General features: G+C 41.8%; 1 protein-coding gene across 3 annotated transcripts in view; it reads right to left on the bottom strand.

Moving 5' to 3' along the window:
• Positions 1 to 14,406, bottom strand: part of Shisa6 (shisa family member 6) — a 289,285-nt gene that overhangs the window by 218,706 nt on the left and 56,173 nt on the right. The window lies entirely within an intron of this gene.

Genomic DNA, 14,406 nt, shown 5'->3' with positions numbered 1-14,406 from the left:
AGGTACCTGTAATGGCTAGAGATGTCAGTGATCCAAGAGCTAAAAGTTAGGTGGTTATGAAGTCAGGTCCTCCATTTCTTCAACCACCACCAAGTATTCTTGGGAAGCAAAAACAAATAATAACAGCCAACCACATGTATGCACACCCGCCACCATCACCACCACCACTTAATGATGGGTATATATTCTAAGAAGTATTTCTTCCAATGATTTTGTTATCGTGCAAACACCATAGTGTATGCTAACACTAAGTGAGACAGCTATGATGTCAGTAAGTTATATAACATCATGAGACCAGCATCACCTGTATCATGGGCCATAAATGTTAATATTCAGTATCTGACTGTGTGTGATCATATGTATATGATATATTTATACATATACATAAACATTGTATACTCTCCGTAAATAGAATGATATGAGAGGTAAAAAAACAAACCAAATTATTTTTATTAACAGTAAGAAATCAGTACTGGAAATGCTAAGTAATTATACAAAGCAACAAAACTATCAAAAAGAGATAAAAAAGAGAATATTATGCTTTTATATTTTATTTCCCTCTAACTTCTTTACTATTGTTTCAGAAACATTACTAAAAAAATAATAGCAACCTTGATTTTTTGAAAAATAAAAATTACAGTGGTAAAATGGAACTATTTGAAGAAATATAAGAGAGCTAGATAATATCACAGTTATGACATAACACACATAGACTCCCTAAAGTCTTTAAAACACAAAAGAAAGCTAGGTAATATCACAGTTATGACATAATACACGCTGACTTCATAGGGTCTTTAAAACACAAAGCACAGTTTATATCAGAGTACACCAAGTGCACAAACACCAATATGTGATTTATGTGATTGAACAAACACAAAATGCATTTTTAAACATGCATGAAACATTTAGAAGAATTACTCACATAAAGAGCTCAGTAAAAACTCTCAAGATGAAAATCTTTCAAAGACATTGACCTCAAATCAAAAGTAAATATTTGCAAATGAACATTGGCAAAATTCATAACCACAACAAAGGTTTTCAACTGCAAGCATGAGAACTCTTAAATAATTACCACATAAAACAGAAATCCATGCTGGCATTACACATCATTTAGACAAGAATGCTATATTTCAAAGCTCAGAAGATGTGATCAAAATCTTGCTCAGAGGAGAAATTGTATCCTTAATTGCATTTGTAAGAAAATAAAAAATGAATACAACCAAAGAATTCTAAATAAAGAAATGGGTGGAATTAACTAATCCACACAGAAGAAACGAACTGACTGTGACAAGACCAAACAGGTCACCCAGCCCAGTATATTTTATTGAAAAGCCCAATAGACATGAGGCCAGAGAGGATGACCTTACCTAAGTGAGAAAACTCGAGAGGCAATGGAGTAGTAACAGGAGGGACAGTAAAATCTCTACACGTGGCGTTTCTAAAATATTATGTCCATCATAATGCTACCAAGTTTGAAATGTCATTTTTTTTAAGTTGGCACAAGATATAATAAAATTTCCCATATCAGTAACAACAAACAAAGTTCAAGAACAGACACAGAACTATTTCCCTTAAAATAAGCCAAGTTCAGATCATTTCATGATTGAATTTGGTCAGGTTTTAAGAAAATATGGAGCTTCTTTGATATTTAAACATTTTCACAGCATTAGAAGAGGTATTGGGGTGGATGGAGTTCTGATATTCTTTGAGTCTGAATGATCAAACACCTTTTTTTTTTTTAACAAATGAAAGAGGTGTCTGAATTCTCTGTTTAGTTTCTCATGGCCAAATCTAGGAGGGTTGTCAAGAGAAGGGGGTGGGAATCCAAAGAGGTCTTCTTTATAAATCTGGAAGCAGGAATTTAAATAAAGTGAAAGCCAACAAATTCCCAGTGCAATCCTACAATAATGCGTCAAGGTGAAGGTGCATTTGTTCTAGGGAGTAAGCAAAGTTCGACAGAGAAAAATCAAAACAGGTTACATAAAACCCACTATTAACAAGAAGATAACACAATCATAAAAGTTGGCATAAACATTTCACTTTAAAATATTTAAAAGAGAATTATTGTATTAACACTCAAAACCAGTTTCTCCCATAAAATCCCATCTTTGGATAACCCAAAAGTGTTAACGTAGGGATGAATCCCAAAAGACACTTCTAGAAAGAGTACCTGTCATCCACTGTCTTTTAAGGAGCTCACAATAAATAAACTGATGAAAAAAGTAAGAATCAGCTATATTGAAATAGACATCACATAGCTGCCATTTTCGCAGATGATAGGACAGTTGTTTATAAAATTCAAGGCAATCAACATGTTTAAAACTGTGAGGAAAATTCAATAAAGAGAGCAGATACAAGTAAAAGAACAGAAATCAATACCTTTCTCACACACTGGCAAAATTCAATGAAAAGAAACTCCACTTATTTAATAAGAAAAGTGACAATCAACTCAAGAAGAAATATTAGATAAAAACCACAGGAACTTTGCTAAAGGGGATAAAAGCAATGAGCAGCGGCAAAAACATGCAGTGTGCAGGGAAACATAGACATTTGACAAGCCAGCTCTCCCCACGCAAAGGTGAGGATTCCATCCAACCCCTTTGAAAGTAGAAGGGAGTCTTTTCTGACAAGCTGACTCTCTAAGTCATATAGGGAAATGAATGCACATGAATATTCACAAGAAGGCATATTTGTATAAAAGAGGAGGATGAGAGATTTACATTTCCACACCCAAAATGTATTTAGAGCTCCAGTTTAAAAATACCATGTAAAGATATAAAGGTACATAGTAAATTACATATATAAATTTAGTCTCCTTTATTTATAGAGCAAAGTAATTTCAAGATTCATTTTAAAATCTAATTATCTACTCATCTAAATATTGGAAGAAAATAATAAAATCACATTTGTATAAATTTACAAAAAGGGAGATCTTCATATAATTACAACATGGACAATCAGTAGTCATAAAGAACAAAGGCGAACAACTCTAACTTTGCTTAATATTTTACATTTATTTATTGTGTGTGTGTGTGCATGAGAGTGTGTGTGTGTGTGTGTGTGTGTGTGTGTGTGTGCACTCACCACAGTGCCTCACTGCAGCACAGAATTGAAAGTCAAAGGACAACTTGAGGATGTTGGTTCTCTTCTTCCAGGATGTCGATTCCAATATCGAACTCAAGTTGACCAGGTGGCCAGCAAGGGCCTTTACCAGTTGAGCCATCTCACTGTCCCAAGATAACTTAAAATTTTAGTACTTGAATCAAGAAATATGTTACAATCAATGGTGGCAAATATTTGTAACACACACAGTAGCATATTAACTCAGCCGTATCTATTCCCCCTAAAGTCAGCTACACCCCAAAAAGAAAATAGTTGTATTTTGGTCCTCAGAACTGTCAAGAACAGCTGACCCCAGAATCCAGTTCTAACAATTGGTCACTAAGATTAGGACAACAGAGACTACACTGCCCCCAGATCCCTCTCTCATCTCTCCATCATCTATCAGCTCCACAACAGAAGAGATATTTATATTTCTAACCTGGATGGAGGTGGGTGGTCCCTTGGACTTCCCACAGGGCAGGGAACCCTGACTGCTCTTCGGGCTGACGAGGGAGGGGGACTTGATTGGGGGAGGGGGAGGGAAATCAGAGGCGGTGGCGGGGAGGAAGCAGAAATCTTTAATAAATAAATAAAGAAAAAAGAAAAAAAAAAGATTCAATCCTCCACTTAACATTAGTAGCTGACTAGACAGTTAGATTAGGAGTTTAACCCCAGGATCCTGCTGGACCTAATTCTTTCTCCCACTTCAGCTCCTCCATGAGCACCGTGGTGTGCCTTACTAATTCTTCTAGATCTCTTGGAACCCTCAGACTCTTAGAAAGGCTAACAGGAGCACAGCGGTCCCCTAGCCTCTGCGCATGCTGCCTCCTTCTTCCACATGCTACAAGTTACAGGCTAAATGCCACCTCCCAGACACAATATGCAAAGGGGTGTCCCTTTTATTTTCTAGGTTATTTCTCAGATAGTTTCCTTCCAATTTTTGGTAACTGTATCTTCCTGATTTCTTGATCCTGGTCATTTTATTCCTTAAAATATAAGCTTTACTGGGGCTGGGCTAGGATCGACCTGGTTCATTTTGGCAGCCTTCTCAGCTAAAGGAATGCCTGGTTTGTAGCAAGAGCTAAATGAAAATGTTTAAAGAATTAAGGAGTGAGGGTAATATTAAGAGGCTATTCACAGAAGTGGCAGTGGCAGTAAACACATGAAAAGAAATGAAACTAAATAAGAGTGAAATACAACTTTAATAATCCATATGGGAAAACAGAATCTTAATATGCAGGCTTACTGGAGTAATAGAAAGTTGGGCCCTGCCTTACACCAAGGGCATGTATCAATTCAATCATTTGGAAGCAATCTGGCTTTTCCCGGGGGTGTGCTGGAATCAGTTTAAATTGATTGGTAACAATTTACAAGGGTCTGTAGTTAATTATTGAAGACTTTTTTTTTAGAGCAGTTGGTGGCCTGAAATTCCCCCCATGGAAGCAATATCGGCACCATGGAAACAAGCAAATGTTAGATAGATGGCTAATAGTATTGCTTTGACACCCAGTTTAAATCATATCTGTATCTACAGAAGCAAAATTAAGTATAATTTTGGCCTGATAGCCTGCAAAATATATTGCCCAAGAGAACTATAAATTAAAAAATCTTCAGGCAATCTGAATGCTCATTACTAGGGAAAGAATTTAGTAAATGCAGTCCATATAAGGAAAGAGCCATTTAAGAAGGAGGTGGATCTGGTGATTCTGCCATAGCTCACTGCTAAGTAATAGAAGCAGGAAAATGTCCACAGTATTATGTTAGCAGAAATTACTACATTTATGTCATTTCATATGTGTTTGCTTGAGGTCTATTTGGACCCATTATCTTTAGGACTGACACAGAGATGTGACGGAGGTGGGTAGGCTTCGCTTTTTAATTGATCTATAAATAAATGATGTGCATTTTCAAAACAATAGCAGATGTTCTTTCCAAAAAAAGAGTAATTTGAAATAACTTTGGGATTAAAGAGATAATCAAATTGTAATTACAGACTATTTAAAAATCACAACGATGAGAATAATATAAAGCCAAAGCAATAGCAGGAGGCAAAAGCTGTAATAAAGAGGAAATTCATAGCTTTACATAATTTCATCATTAAACAAAAATCATGGTAATACGTTAACAAAGCTTGCAACTTGGAATTTCAGAAAATAGAAATAGAGGAAATGAAGGGACAAGGACTAAAGGATAAAAGAACAATTAATGAAAACAGCATTTGCATAAGTGCAAATGTCCTTAGGAAACTGCTTCGAGGTTTCCTCTCCACACAGCAGCCGGGCATGATCTTTGCCCAGCATCAACAGGACATGCTTCCTCTGTTCCCAACACTTTCCACCTCACAAGATGAAGCACAGAGCTGACCTGTGCGCAACACCCTTCTTTATGCCAAGGTCCCAGGACTTCCTTTCTTCTCTTGACTCATGATCTTTCTAAGCCAGTCATTTAGGACTCCCCGATGATCTCCCGACAAGCCAACTTCAGCCCAGTCTCAGGGCCATGTCTTCCCTGTCTTTGATGTTCTGGACCACTGAATTTAAAGGGCAAGAGTGGTCATCCCATAATCCTTTGCCTGCATCAGAGTTTGTATGTAGTCATTTGCTGTCCATCTCCTTAAGTAGGACGCAGGCCCTTCATGTCTCAGAGCGAAGGCAATGCCTTTCACAGTGTGACAATGGGAAGTTATATTGTGAATGAATAATTGCCTTGTTTAGTGAAGGGAGACTTTGCACAAACTTGGTGCCCATGGCTCATGTATTGCACACTGCCTATTGCACCCTCTCCATCTTCCACCACACAACTACGAACTGATTCTTGGGCCACACACTCTCAATACCCCAGCCTCCTTTGCTATTTACCATTTGCTTATAACATCACCTACAGAAAGTAAATGTTCTGTGTGCCACTCCCAAGTTAAGACTGAACAATGGCGACCCTCTGCTCCCACCCCAACTCTTTCTTCCTATAAACTGGAAAGGAGACTCTGGGGCACGCAGTAAGGGCAATGGCTCCGAATGTCTGGAAGAATGAATAAATGAATGTGTGAATAAATGAATCCCCTTTCTCCATCCTTTCCAGGTTTGTAAGTGGGGAAAAGGAAAACAAACAGAAAGAGATGGTTCCTGAGACACTCTGCACAGGAAGAACTCTATGAGAAAAGTACGATTTGTGCTATGCATTGAGGAAGTCATCACAGGGAGCCAGGGCAGAACAAATGCCTGTGTGGGAGCTATCTACAACCTTGATTGAATGAAGAGCCAAAGTTATTGACAAACCACTCTGTAAATTATTGATGATGCTTTAGAATATGGCCACTACACACGATTCAGTTATCACTCACAAGAGGAAAGTTTGAAACAAAAACAAAGTATCAGGGACTCGGAACCCACACAAAAACGTAGGAGGAAGACAGAGAAAGCAAGGATTGTTCCCTCAGTCTCATCGCTGCTCATGCATCTTCTTGTGTCCCAGAGGTAAAACACAGCAGACAGGACACTTATGAGAAGAATCCCGAACAGGATGGAGGATACAGTTGCTTGTCAATGAAATGATTGGAGGAAACAGTTGTGGTTAGACCCTGGGAAGTGGCTGATTCTTCCCACAGGACGAAAGCAAGTTCTGCCAAATCTCTACCAACACACACACTTCCACAATGTCTAGGAGAGGTACTCAAGCTCTAGCTGCCATGCTGCTTCTTGGGAAATTAAGCACTGGGTGACTTATGAGACTGACACCCTACATGTTCGCAGATGCTCTTGCCGCTGAGCTGGCAGGTCCACTCTGAAAGGCTGTCTTGTCTCTAGTTCACATAACGAAGTATTTTCTTTACAGCCATTGCCTGCTTCATCGCCACCAGGCCAGGAGAGAGTCCCTGGTGGATGCTTACCAAATAGAACTCCAGTACTGGCTGCAGTCTGAGCCCTGGGCAAAGATCAGCTATGAGATCACGGAGTTTCTTTATTAAAGAACAAATCACACTGGACAAACCTGATTGCCTTTGGAACAGGTAGTGCAGTGAGGAGCTTAGCAAGCACAGTGGAGTATAGTATCTGGGGTGTTTGTGGGCTGCCTCCACTCCCTGTTAGCAGGTTTTTTGTTGTTGTTGTTGTTTTTGTTTTTTGTTTGTTTTTTTTTTTTTTTTTTTGCAGGTATCCCACAACTCCGGTATCTCTACTAAGATAGTCCAGGCTTCAACTTCACAGCTTCAAATACTGACTCCTTAGGTCTCCATTCAGGGACACGCCTGACACATGCCTGACCTCAGCGCCTTTCCTTAGTCTTTTCTTGGCTCTAACGCCAGAACCATGCAGCTGAAGCTGCCAAGTTCTGCTGCTTGGTGGGGCCAGAACATAGCTCCCTTGTTCAGTGACTTCTTCATTCACCAGCTCTGTTTTCGATGGCTTCACTGTGTGTTCTTGAACAAAAGACACTGGACATCACACAGGGAGGCCTCTGATGTCTGGCTTTCAGTAGAGGAGGCTAAGAAAACATTCCTGGTCCTCTTGGATGCAGAAAGCTGAAGACAGCACTTACACCGGGTCCAGCCTGCCCTACTGCATTCAGACACATTCCTGAGGGTGGAATGAATGGTTAGCTACAGGCAGATATTGCATGTTTAGGGATCTGCAGTCACACTGAAAAAGTTTTATAGGTATCTCTCATTGTACCCAAGAACCTGTTTCTTATGCACAGCCACCATCCCAATGGTGAAGATAAAGATGTGAAGAGGTAAGATTCCTGGTGGAAATTAAGGACAAAAGAATCCACCCTCTGGGACTCATGTTTCTCATGTGTGAAGTTGGAGGTTGGATGGGGAGTTCTAAGGGCCCTTCTATCCCTGACTATCCAAATCAGCTTTAATGATGCAGACTTCTAGTTCCTGGTCCCCATTTTCTTTCTCTGCTCCAAGTTATGCTATCAGAGTGACAGCTGAGACATCAAAATCTACTGTATTATTTGAAGGCACCAGAAGAAATCAGCCTTTTCTCAATTCCTTCATTTGCTTGATGCTAAACAATTCATAATCATTTTATCTTAAGCATTCTCATCTGTAAAATAAATGGTTTTCTAAGAATTCTCTAAACCTATTTAAGCAATAGTTTTGGCTATACAGAAGTACCTTACACTATTTTTCTTTCTTTCTTTTTAATTTTCGAGACAGGATTTCTCTGCATATCCCTGACTATCCTAGAACACATTCTATAGACCAAGTTGGCCTCAGACTCACAGAGATTCAGCTACCTCTGTCTCCTGAGCCCTTGGATTAAAGGTGTGAGCCCCCATCGGCGAACATCCTCACCCTATTTTATCTATACAGCATGTGCCATTTTGTGAAGTTACACTGTGATTCTGTATACACATATCCTTGAGTCAGGACAGAACTCATGACCACACAAACTTCCTGTCCATGGCATGGATGATGGAGATGATGGCTCACCAATGTTCAAGACAGTAGAACCACAGCCTGATGCCCAAGGGCCAAAAGTTCTCCACACATATCTCCCCTCACTTCTTAAATGTGACCATGTGCCCATTACCTCCCCTACAGAATATGAGTTAGGGTCCCCCATGCCACTTTCAGACTGAACCTAAAAGATGATTGACTTCCTAAGGGCTAAATGTTCTCCATGCACACCTCCCTCCCTCTTAAATGTGACCATGTACCAATTACTTCACCTACAGAATATGAGTAGTACCCAATGCCACTTCCAGGATGAACCTGAAAGATGGTTGACTGCCTCCCTACTCTTACCTTCTACTAGGTGGAAAGCTGATGCCAGATTGAATCTGGGCCATGCAGATAACAGCAATTACTTAGTAAAGGCAAAGAAACAAGGGGAAAGAAGTGGGGTCTCCACCATCTAGCACTGCGTACAGTCACTTGCTTATCTGAAACTAAGCCGTCTTAGTAGCAGACATCTTATTGGAGTCACTGCATTAGTGCAGCTTAGTCCCTGTGTGATAGCAAAGGGGAGTGTGAATCATATGGCACTCTACAAACAGACACATAAGGAGAGTAAAAATTTACACCTTCGGGGAAGGACAGAGTTGGAAAGGCTGGCAGCTGCTGTATCTTGAACAGCAAAGGGTGGAAGTGTTTCCTTTAAACCTTTCCTTAAACGTTTTCCAGTCTTTTCTGTTAAATAAAACCATGTATCTCTTTGTACAAGGCTTCGTGCACTAAGATTTTAAATGGCCTTCCAGAGAGCCAGCGCTAAAACATAAGGGGCAGGTACAGTACCGTAGAAGCAAGAGATAAAGCCAAGTTTGAGGATTACATCAAGAAAGGAATCATCAGTGTGACTACTATAACATTGCACTGGCAGGAAATGAAATGGAAACCTAAACTGTACATCAGATTTGATGCCGAAGAAAGACTGGACCAGGTCTGAAAACATCTGTGGCTGTTTAATGCTTCAAACAGCTATGTAGAACAATGGCTTTATTGTTGACAAGTAGGTGGGAAGAAGTCTGTCCTCCACGATGGGGTGACCACCAATGCCACCCAAGCATGGTCAAAGGGGACAACAAAGAAGGTCCAAGGGATAAACATGGTCATGTAGCATAGGGGTTATGGGCAACGATCCTCCCTAAGAAGCAAGAGCATGGTCTCTTTTGCTGTCAAGTTATAACTCTCATCCAGCAGAATCCATATCCACAGTGGGTGAGTGCTAGGCCACTCCTTAACTTTCCTGCAACTCTTCTTATGGATTTTCTGTCTCTGTTTCACCATTGAATGTTATAGGATGAGATAGAAAAAGGGACATTGGAGGGAAGGGGTAAAGAACCCTTGCACACATTTCTAGACATTCTGGGCCATAAAGAGATTCATCCAGACCTCATGAAAGGAGAAAGGCATGAAATCCAGGAGTCCTGACCTCTGGCCTTGATGTGATAATAAGAAAAGATTGGGGTCATTTTCCTTGGGGTTTCCTGTCAGAGGAGGGAGAGATGCTGTCATTTGGTGTCCCCAGGAGCAGAGTGTGAGGTAGACACGGTCAGTCGCCCACCAGAAATGCCTTCTTTCCTTTCTCGCGGATAGACAAGTTCTTATTATCTCCTAGCTTTCCTTGAAGTTAAGGCTATGGGTCTGCAAGTCTCCTCTCTAAGCCCTTTCACTCCACAGAAGCTAGAGTACAGATGGTTGTGGCTTAGCTCTGACTACCCACATCAATGCTACAAGCTTGGAGAATGGCAGAGATGGATGGATGGATGTATGGATGTATGGATGGATGGATGGATGGATGGAAGGAAGGAAGGAAGGAAGGAGGGAAGTTTGGTTGGTCCACTACTGAAATGCATGTTGAATCTCTCCCTTAGAGCAGTTTAGTGAGGAACCCAAGGGCCCTTGAGGACCCAAACAACTGTGTGTCTGTTGGCTGGGAAGGGACTTAGACCTGAAGCATGGGTTTGGACTTTTCCCCTCATCTCAGAACTCTCAAGGAGAAGCCATGTTTAGTGTCTATTAACATGGTTCCTCCTCCTTCTGTGTCATAGGTAGGGTTTCCATTGTTGCAACAAAACACCATGACCATAAAGCAAGTTAGGGAGGAAAGGGTTTATTTGGCTTACACTTCAGCATTGCTGTTCATCACGGAAGGAAGTCAGGACAGGAACTCAAACAGGACTGGATCCTGGAGGCAGGAGCTGACACAGGCCACAGAAGGGAGCTGCTTACTGGTTTGCTTCCCCTGGCTTGCTCAGTCTGTTTTATTATAGAACTCTGGACCACCAGCCCAGAAATAGCACCACCCATAATGGGCTGGGCCCTCCCTCACTGATCACTAATTGAGAAAATGCCTTATAGTTGGAACTCACGGAGGCATTTCCTCAACTGAGGCTCCTTCCTCTCTGATGACTCTAGCTTGTGTCAAGTTGACACACAAAACTAACCAGCACATCCTTTGTGTTGCTTATGGATCTTGGAAATGTATGTAAGCTCACTGAGTCTTGGTTTCTGTTAAATGTAATTATGAATTCATGACCAGTAGGATTATACAAAGAACCAGAAATGGCTAATTTTACCAAACATAAGCAATATATTAAGTGTTGTGTAAAGGCCCTTGCTTATTCAATATGAACAATATACTCACAATGAGGTTGATCCTGGAATCCCTGCTTTCCAAATGAGGATGCTGAGGCACAAGGGATGCTAAATAACTCATGAGAGGATGCTCTATGGGCAACGCTTTGCTTGGCCAAGGATGAGATGTCCTGTATGTGGATAAGCCTCCAAGGCCCAATACCACAGGTCAAAGTGACCTCAAAGCCCACCATTGCTAAGTGACTCCTTGAAACACAGAAAATCTGAACAAGACTGACTGCAGTGGCAAAAGACAGAGGAAGCCCTCCAGTAGACAACCCTTCTCAGCTCCCTTTTATCTTCTTCCACCAACCACTCACTCAGCAGCTGGGGAAGGAGAGATCTCACTTGCGGCCAAAGACTTTAGGACTTGCTTTCACGATGTCCTCAGGTTCACCCCTACATGGTTAGTTTTATCAGGACGAATGACTGGGCCCATGAAAAGTACCTAGAACCACTTGGGGTTTTCTCTCCTCCCTCCTTCCTCAGTAGCAAGCCCTGTGGGTGCTGTCTTTGCATTTTAAAGCTCAGTCTTGAGCTTTCACTATCTCCTCTCACAGCACTAGCTCAAGGCCAATCACTTTCTCACCAATCAGTTCCAAATGCTATGGAAAACTCCCTTTCCCACTCTCCCAGTCCCTTGTGCCCCCGGTTTCTTTCTGCTGGTCCTCTGTGAGATCGTAGCAATCGGATTACTCCTTTCTGCCTCACAGGATCTGCAAGTTCAAGATCAAGCTAAGGATAGCAGCCCTTCTCTTGATTGTGGGTACTGGGATCCGGGCTCACAGGAGAAGGTGGGTCTTCCAACCAGGACATCAGCTGTCACGTGAGTTTTGTCACCAGCTCTGGCTCTTTCTCTTCACCAAGCTGCAGTCTTCTTGTTCCCTCACCTCATGATGTCACTCATCTTCCAGAAGTTCCTGGCCAGTTCCTTCCACTGGTACCCTTGGATTCTATGACTCAGTTGGCTTTTGTTACTCTATCAGGACCCAGGAAAGATGCAAACTGCCCAGGGGCCCCAAGGAGAGTGCTCCTTTCTTCAAGGAGCTTCTGATAGCACCTTCAATTCTCTATTCTTTCCTCCACAAGTACGGAGTCTGACAGGACAATTTATTCACTTCTTTATATTGAACTTCTCCCCGCCCTTTTGTGATGCAGTTAAAAAGAAGGCTTCCCTTGGGCCTCCTGCCCAGTACTTCTTGTCTTAGTTACTTGTCTATTGCGGTGATAAAACATGACCAAAACAACTCAAGAAATACAATGTTTAACTGGGCTCATGGTTTCGGGGAGTTAGAGTCCATGATGGCAGAGCAAAGGCATGGTGGCAAACGGAGAACTCACCGCTTGATCTACAAGGAGAAAGCTGAGAACCAAGAACCACTCGAGTCTTTTGAAACCTCAGAGCTTGTCCCAGGGACAGCAGGCCAAACCTTCCTATCCTTTTCAAAATGTTCTACCCACTGGAGATCAAGCATTCCAACATGAATCTATGGAAGCCATTCTCATTCAAACCACCATGCTCCCCAAACCACATAATTTCCCTAGCGAACAACTAGATGGAACAGGCCCAGGAGGACAGCCTGTCCCGGGCCCACTCCCACACTAGTATTAAGAATCCAAGCCTCCACATTCCTACTCCAGTGTAGGATACTGGGAGATGCTCCCCATAGATTGAGGTTTCTACTCTCATTAGTGCTGTGGGTGTTTGAAGAAAAGGAGGCATAGGGTCAGCTGGGGCTGGGGCTCTTGAGCAGAAATACACACACACACACACACACACACACACACATGCACACACATACACACACATAGAGATTATATAATATGAATATATATATATATATATATATTGAGATTATAATATAATTACATCATTTCCCTTCTTCCCTTTCTTCCCACCAGCCCCTCCCAGAGCAGAGAATCTTAAACTTTGGTCATGATATCATCTGTGATCTCATAACAGAATGTGGGGAGTCACGAAAAATTTGGCAGTAGGAAAGGGCTTCTGAATGTGCGGTGATCAAAATTAATTCGGAATCAAGACTATAATGAATCCCAAGGAGGTGGTTAGGGCCATGCCTGCCCCCAACATACCCCCACGGCATAACAGCTGCTTCGGTTCTCAAGACACCAAATGCACACTCTGCATTGCATGTGCACTCCCACCACGCAATTCTCCCACCACTCAGTGTCAGCGAGCACGCTCTGAAATGGCTCCGCTTTCATCTGTTAGGAGCTGCAGTGTTTTAATGGTACATACAAAGTTTTTGCTCTTAGAAAAACATAATGGTTTAATTATAGAAAACAAAGACTTTTAATATTCTCCTCCCTCATTCCTCAGCATGTATCAAATTAGCGTATCTTCCGATTACATTGTGCTAGACCAAACAAGCACATACATCTCATTAGTATGCAAATTTCCTATCGTCTTGCATAAATAAAATTATACATACTTCAAAGAATTGTTTTAAAGTAAGTTGATTTACTGTCAGTAAATGTTTGGTTTGTACAGCTAGTAAGTATACCTATGTAAGAGGTTAAAACTTCCTCAGGTAAAACGGATCACAAAAGAAATTCTGCTGTAGAAAACCAGATCTGGCAGCCCTCTGCTTCTTGGATGGTTCGCAGGCTAGGAGTCAGGGTGGCTGTCTCCTGTATCCTCTTAGAGAGGGGAGGTTTCTGATAACCTCTTGATGGGGTAAGGTTAGTTCACACATACAATCATACAAACCACACCCCTCACAGGCTCCATACACAACAACACACACAGTTACACATCTAATCACACCCCCAACAATATAACATAACCTCCCCCCCCCACACACACACCCCACATATGGAAACAAACCAAACACATAGCCACATCCACAATTGCAAAGAATCTCACATATAACCATGTTCAAAAATCACACTCAACCACACAGCTGTGCGCATGCACATACACACACATAAGCAAGCAAGCAAGTGCGCGCGCACACACACACAGCCACAATCATGTACTTAGTCTCTACACCGATACACACCACACACAACCCCACAGGCATGGAGACCTCAGTACTACACAGAAGTGGAGAATGGTCACCCTCCCCCGTCCTATTCATCTTCCTCCTCAGGCGGCCCTCAGACACACCGTGAGCCACTGTAACACCTGTTCATGAGAGGTGACAGCCACTGTCCTACACAGGAACCCAGCAAGGCCTACCAGAACTTTATTCCCATCA

Source organism: Microtus oregoni, unplaced genomic scaffold, assembly GCF_018167655.1.
Source record: "Microtus oregoni isolate MIOR12 unplaced genomic scaffold, Mior012 000015F_ref0000493, whole genome shotgun sequence".
NCBI lineage: Eukaryota > Metazoa > Chordata > Mammalia > Rodentia > Cricetidae > Microtus > Microtus oregoni.
Note: the sequence above shows the minus strand (reverse complement) of the source record. Positions and strands in the feature narration are given on the sequence as shown.